A 6,820-nucleotide genomic window follows, 5' to 3' on the forward strand; every position below is an offset into this window, starting at 1 on the left:
TTAACAGCTTTCTGGGAGCTTGCTGAATGAAAATAGCCTGCAAGTTTCCGAGGTGCATCAGGACAGCACTTCAAAATTAGTTAATTGGCTGTGATGCACTTTGGGATACCCTGAAGTCAGAAAAGACATAATATAAATGCAAGCCCTTTTTTCTTTTATATCGATATATACTTCAACAACCAATGGAACAGAAGCTAGAAATCAACATTGAACAAGTGCACTACCGATAACATTTATTAAAATGTATTATTATTGAACAGTTTGTTTTGCTCACCAAACCTGGTCCAGGTAAATTCTATGAAATCTATTCTATTCTATTCTAGCTCTTTGATAGAGCTGAGCAATTAGTCCCATTCCTCAACTTTTCCACCAAACCCTGAAAATGAGCTCCCTTCAACTGAAGGTTGTTGTGGACTCTGCTTCCCCAATACACTTTCAGGAAGTGCATTCCAGATTGTTAGACTCCTCTGTGTGAAGATGTTTCTCCTCATTTTCCCCTCTACTTCTTCTGGCAAAAATCTATGATCTCTGGTTACTAACCGATTTGCTCAAGGAAATTGGCTCTCCACTTGCACTATTCGAAGCCTTCATGGTTTTGAATATCTCTATTAAGTATCCATTTAATCTTTTCTGCTTTGACGAGAACAATTCCAGCTTCTCTGACCTCTCCATCTAATGAACTCCTTCTTCAGTGGTATCATTCTGGTAAACGTCCAAGGCCATGACGTCCTTCCTAAAAATTGGTGCCCAGAATACTCCAGATTGGATCTGACCTTATTTGTACAGCGAGTTAAGGCACTTCTCATTTCAGGTGGCAAATGGATGAATAAAAAACTTCCAACAGCGGATAGACTGGGTTAGAGTCAAAGGTGGGTGATATTATGTAACAAGACAGTCTTTGTGACAGGAAGGATATGCATATCATCAGTCCAGGCCAGGTTTAAACTGTGACTTCAGAAGTCAAAAGCTTGCAAGAACCTCATAAACTATGCACTATAAGAGAGACTAATAAAAACTCAGGTTGCATCTTGTAATTTAACGTGCATCTATGTTGCTTATGTATTGGTTGTGCAAGGCCTGAGTTTGGGAAGATGCCCTGTATTGGAACACAACTGTATCAGGAATCAATGGAAGCATAAGTGAGTGACAACCTGATATTACTACTTAAGCGGCATTCCATTGGACCGATAGAGACACACTCGATGACTAGTTGCCAATATTATGCAATTGCAGGGAGATGCAAGTATGGAGGGTGAATACAAGCATGAACCAGTTGAACCAAACTGTCTCTTTTTCTGTTGTGCATTCTATGTAAACCAAATTATTTCATACGGATATCAAGTTAAGTGCAAATACCAGTCCCAAAAAGGCAAAACATATATAATCCTGATGTGGAGATGCCGGCGTTGGACTGGGGTGAGCACAGTAAGAAGTCTTACAACACCAGGTTAAAGTCCAACAGGTTTGTTTCAAACACTAGCTTTCGGAGCGCTGCTCCTTCCTCACTCCGAAAGCTAGTGTTTGAAACAAACCTGTTGGACTTTAACCTGGTGTTGTAAGACTTCTTACTATATATAATCCTGCAAGTGATTAACACTGTGGGTGTACCTACACCTCAGGGATTGCAACTGTTCAAAAAGGCAGCTCACCACCACCTTCTCAAGGGCAACTAGGGATGAGCAATAAATGTTAGTAGACAGCGATGCGCACATCCAGCAAATGAATTTTTAAAAAGGTTACTCTAAATTGGACTCACCAAGAACATAAAGAAAATTACAATCTATTTGCATTGAAACTGGGAGCAGATGACTCATTACTGATGTCCTTTGATCGTTTTCCTTCACCTTATCATTTTCCCTTTCTTTCCTTGAAGGGTGTTGAGCTTTGTTGGGGTAAAGTTCCACAGATAGACAAGGCAAACTTCTTCAATGATTTCGCTACGCAATTAGACGCAAGTGACCTCGAAGAGTTTGCACCCAGCCTTACCCAGCAATGTCCTGGATGAGATGAGCTAACATAGACAATAGGAATGTGAGGAGGCCATTCAGTCCGCTAAACCTGCTCAGCCACCCAGCCATGGCTGACCGTAACTCCATCTTGCCTTGCCTCAGTAATTTTTTTCTTTAACAAAAAGTCATCAATTCCAGTTTTGAAATTTTAAACTGATCTCTAGCCTCAAGGGTTTTTTTTCACAGGGAGAATGTTCCAAATTTCTACTATCTTTCCTATGTATAAGTTCTTCCTGACATCACCCCTGAACAGCCTAGTTAATTTCAAGGTTATGGCCACTTGCTCCCGATTTTCTGACTGAGGTGAAATAGCTTCTCCCTATCTACCTGTCATCTCATTTAATCATGTTAATTAGATCACCCTTTAATCTTCGAAATTTAAGGGAACACATGCCTGTCTGTGCAACTTGCCCCCATAATTAAACCCTCTGCTATCATTCTGGTGAATCTGCACTGCATTCCCTCCAAGATCAATATATATTTCCTGAGGTGGGTTGCCCAGAACTGAACATAGTACAGCAGATGGAATCTGAACTCAGCTTTCTACATAGATTATCGTAGAATTTACAGTGCAGAAGAAGGCTATTCGGCCCATCGAGTCTGCACCGGCTCTTGGAAAGAGCACCCCACCCAAGGTCAACACCTCCACCCTATCCCCATAACCCAGTAACCCCACCCAACACGAAGGGCAATTTTGGACACGAAGGGCAATTTATCATGGCCAATACACCTAACCTGCACATCTTTGGACTGTGGGAGGAAACCGGAGCACCCGGAGGAAACCCACTCACACACGGGGAGGATGTGCAGACTCCGCACAGACAGTGACCCAAGCCGGAATCGAACCTGGGACCCTGGAGCTGTGAAGCAATTGTGCTATCCAAAATGCTACCGTGCTGCCCTAAGGTTCTTCCACAAGGCAACAATTGAAGCTTAAACTCCACCCCTTCAACTCAATGGGAAGGAGCCCTTTTTTTAATCTCTCAGAGAGCACTAGTAAAAATACTCGATAACAGGCAGAGGCTTATGTAAGCAAGAGCCACAGGTCAATTAAAGTGATATGATGTCAAAAATCAATGCTACCCTGTGATGCACTCTGACTGCTGATCTTTGTATCCAGTGTCTGAAAAAGGCAGCAATGTGTGGAGACAAGAACAGCATGGGGTTAAAGCATGACCAACATCACCTTAATACTGTAGCAATGGCATCAGGGAGCTTCTCTTACTAAAAAACATAAGAAATAGGAGCAGGATCACACCGCCCCTCAAGTTCAGCAGGATTGAGGTTGACGTCCCTGTCTTGTCCCCATATTATCTGATTCCAAAATCTCAGTTTGGAATATACTCCATAGCCCTGGACTGGAGAACTGCAAAGATTCCCAACGCTCTGAGTGAAAGCATTTCTTCTCATCTCAGACTTAAATGGTCAACCGATGGTCTCGAGGGACAATAAAAATGTTGACCTAGCAACCCATAAAAAAATCTGCCCTGAGACTATGACCCCTAATTCTGGACCTTCAGCCAGGGGCACAAACCTCTCAACATCAACCCCTGTTTTATTCTTTAAATTTTTTTTTTAAGAGTACCCAATTATTTTTTTCCAATTAAGGGGCAATTTAGCATGGCCAATCCACCTAGCTTGCACATTTTTGGGTTGCGAGGGCGAAACTCTCGCAAACACGGGGAGAATGTGCAAACTCCACACGGACAGTGACCCAGAGCCGGGATCAAATCTGGGACCTCTGCGCCGTGAGGCCGCAGTGCTAACCCACTGCGCCACCGTGCTGCCCTAACCTGCACATCTTTGGATTGTGGGGGCGAAACCCACGCAGGCACGGGGTGAATGTGCAAACTCCACATGGACAGTGACCCAGAGCCGGGATCAAACCATGAGGCCGCAGTGCTAACCCACTGCACCACCATGCCACCCTGCTCTACATCTACCCTGTTGAGCTTCCACATTTCATAGGAACTAGGTGCAGGAGTAGGACATTCGGCCCTTCAAGCTCATTCAGACAGATCATGGCTGATCATCTTTCTGTACACCATAGAAATCCTAGTTCCAAAAGAGGCCATTCAGCCCATCGAGTCTGCACCAACACCCCGAAAGAACACCCTACCTAGGTCCACTGTGCCACCTTGCTGCCCCATTATCCCTTGATGTCATGAATCGCCAACAGTCTACCTATTTCTGCCTTGAACAATCCCAACGATTGAGCTTCCACAGCCTTCTGCGGTCGCGAATTCACCGAGATCGCCTCTCATTCTGCTAAATCCCAGAGAATCTCGGCTCAGTCCACAAATGTGGCCTCTTGTCCCGCAGGTGCTGCCTGGCGTTGGGATATGGTTCTGCATTTCTCTCGCTGACCCTTTCCTCTGTGGGACTGGACATTGACTAGTCTGTTCCAGCAGCGGGGCAGCACAGCCCTGTCCGGGTTTGACCTGCCCATACCCTCTCCAGCACGTGCCAGCTCAGCCCTGGACCCGGGAACTGAGGCCAATTGCAAGCCCGTCTTGAGCTCCTCCTTGCAACGAATAACAATGAGATATTTCATAAAGCATGAAATGGACACAGACCCTGTAGTTATCCCTATTGCAAATTGTCTGTGAATCTTTCCACATCCCAGGCAGCCCCCCCCACCCCCTTCGTCTCCCTCTTGCCAGCAGCAAGGGAGCCTCACAGTTCAAGTTTAGACATCTAAAGTGTAAAAATGAACGATTCATGCGCTGTTGGAATGCACGGCTTAACGTGAAATATTAAAAGCGACTCCACGGTATCTGCAGTGGGAGGGAGGGAGACTTGAGGGCGGAGGGATAACATTAGCAGCTAGATTCACTTGGCGATGGGGGTGGGGGCAAATGCAAATCCATGGACGGACGCTGTGGCTTTGATCGAGGTGACTGGGGGGAGGGGGGATGAAGACCACCCGATGCATCCCCCCACCCCCGGACCTGAGGAGGTTTAACCCGGGTCTGCAGACTCTCTCCGTCTTACCTTTGCAAAGTTCCAGCTGTCTAGTCCAATTCCGCGGTGTCCTCCGAGCTGCTTTTCCTTAAACCCACTTCTCCGGAGCCTCACCCTCCACCCCGCAAGACTTTGGTCAGAAATGGCGTGGAGTCTGGCACTTAAACAAAACAATAGAAATATCCTTCCACCGCCATTGACTAGAAGGGGGAGGTTTTAAAACAAAAAGTTTCTTGCGAACTTGGGCGGCTGTGCACAGAGTGAAGGAGCTCCCTGTGGCCTCACTGCCCATCGCCAGGACAACGGCGGAGACAGCCTGCAGTATGAGTGACTTTCTAAAACAAAAGCGGGCGATAACCGCGCTCATTGTGCAAAAATAACAAAAAACAAAAGCCAACTTTAAAACAAAAACCCCACACAATAAACATAAGCCATTTTTGCTTTCTCTAGTGTCCCGGGCTCTCTTCTTCCCTCCGGATAATTCTTGCGTTTCTCAATCAGTTGGAAAGGGAAGGACTCACCCTCATACCCCCCCCCCCCTTCCACACACACGTCCCCAAATATCTCCAAAGGTAAAATCCTGTACATTGGGCAACTTTGAAATGCTGGATCAGGTTGGGCAAAAGCTGCCCACTCCAATACAAAGTGTAATTTCTTCTCCGTCGCCCAGTCTCAAACAATCCTGTACTAAAAGTTCATCACTTTGCAGTGTCCTCCCCCCAACCTCCATCAACCCCACCCCACACATCTTATTCTTTTCCAAATAGGTCCGTCCATGAAGTCCACCTTGTCTCCCATTGACAGCGACAGTTCAAGCCCACGAGCTCAGTGCTAAGTGTAATAGTTTCCGAGATTTGCTCGTGTTTTCTGAGGGCGCCCAAAGCGCTCTCACATCGTGCCTGCAACACGTTCTCTGCTCATTTTTACATTGCGGTTTTTTGTTTTGTGTGTGGGGAGTTTGCTGTCGGCAAACTGACTGTCACATTTCCCATATCACTGCCGATCTGAAAGCCTGTAAAACGTGTTGGGAAGTCCTGTGGTCAGGAACACATGTCGAAAGACACTGCTGAACTTGCACCCTGTACAACCTGCTGGCTCAGGCAAGAGTTCTTACCCAGTGAGCTCGCTGGAATCTCCGGGGGGTCAATTGATGAACTGCTGCGCCTGAAAGGGAGAAAGTTAATTTTGAAGAGCCGGGGGGGGGGGGGGGGGGGGGAGGGGGGGGCTATTTTGAAGGAGTGGGAGGTCCTCGATGGCCCAGTGAAAGAGGGGACGAAGGTGTACTGGGCAGAGAGAGGCATTGCAGTTGGAGGGGCCTGGAGGGCGTGCACACCGGGACGGAGCGGGCAATCTCGGGGAACTGGATGAACAGTGACTGGATTTAGCAGCGAGAGTGGCCAGGGTGGTTGTGAGTGGACAAGGCCAGTGATGGCGAGGAGCAGCTGAATTGGAAAGGGGACAGAACTTTGGCTCATCGCTGCTTTGCTAATAGAAGAAAACGTGAGCCAGACCTTACAGACCCATCCTTTAGCTGGATCTGTGATGCCTTATGCACATTTTGTCATTAGATCTGCCTCTGTCACCTTCAAAACACCCCGATCACACAGAGAATAAAATCCCTTTCCATTCCAGCATTTTGACCAAGGTAGATTGCTGGGTATGGCGAACATTTCAATGTTAAGACAATATGCTAGGTGAAGGGGAAATAATGCTCGTCTTCTGAGGACTGGTAGAATGAGATCAGAGCTCATCACCAAAGATAATGGACAGGCACGGAATGGAGGAGGTGGGCTTTCAGACTTGCCTGTCCCTGTATAGATAGATGTACATATATCGACCTAAAGTTC

General features: G+C 46.6%; 1 long non-coding RNA gene across 2 annotated transcripts in view; it reads right to left on the reverse strand.

The window, feature by feature from the left end:
* Positions 1–5,723, reverse strand: part of LOC140415074 (uncharacterized) — a 90,395-nt gene extending 84,672 nt beyond the window's left edge. For both annotated transcript variants that reach the window (XR_011944200.1, XR_011944206.1), the window contains exon 1: positions 5,004–5,723. This is a non-coding gene — a long non-coding RNA (uncharacterized lncRNA). The remainder of the gene's footprint in view (positions 1–5,003) is intronic.
* Between the last annotated feature and the right edge of the window lie 1,097 nt (positions 5,724–6,820).

Source organism: Scyliorhinus torazame, chromosome 1 (assembly GCF_047496885.1).
Source record: "Scyliorhinus torazame isolate Kashiwa2021f chromosome 1, sScyTor2.1, whole genome shotgun sequence".
Classification (NCBI taxonomy): Eukaryota; Metazoa; Chordata; class Chondrichthyes; order Carcharhiniformes; family Scyliorhinidae; genus Scyliorhinus; species Scyliorhinus torazame.